Raw genomic sequence first — 417 nt, 5'->3', positions numbered from 1 at the left:
AGCTGCAAGCACGAACGAATTCCAGCATAACGCTGGACTTGCTCAGCCCAACACGCCGGGATTGGCAACACAAAACAACAAGACAACACTTCAACTGCGCTGGCCAACGCCAGAGAAAGGCAGCAACATGAAGCTGTTTGGGCGGCGCACAACAGCCGCATGTCAAGCTGGCCGCGGCCCCGTGGAGGGGGGTGAGGCAGCCACGTCTGTCGTCCAGCGATTGTGGCTCGTGTTGGAAGCAGGCGCAACTTGATGTGCCGTGGGCCGCAAGCGAAACGAGGGCGTGGAAGCAATCGCCGGCAGTCGCGAGGCCTAGCGGCGGCCGCGCCTGTCTCCTCCGCGATCCTCGGTTCTCCCCTCTTGATGCACACGCTCCCGCTCCTGCTTGTCCCTCGCCCCCTCAGCGCCCCTCTCCCC

This window comes from Monoraphidium neglectum (assembly GCF_000611645.1).
Source record: "Monoraphidium neglectum strain SAG 48.87 unplaced genomic scaffold scaffold04899, whole genome shotgun sequence".
Lineage (NCBI taxonomy): Eukaryota > Viridiplantae > Chlorophyta > Chlorophyceae > Sphaeropleales > Selenastraceae > Monoraphidium > Monoraphidium neglectum.
Note: the sequence above shows the minus strand (reverse complement) of the source record.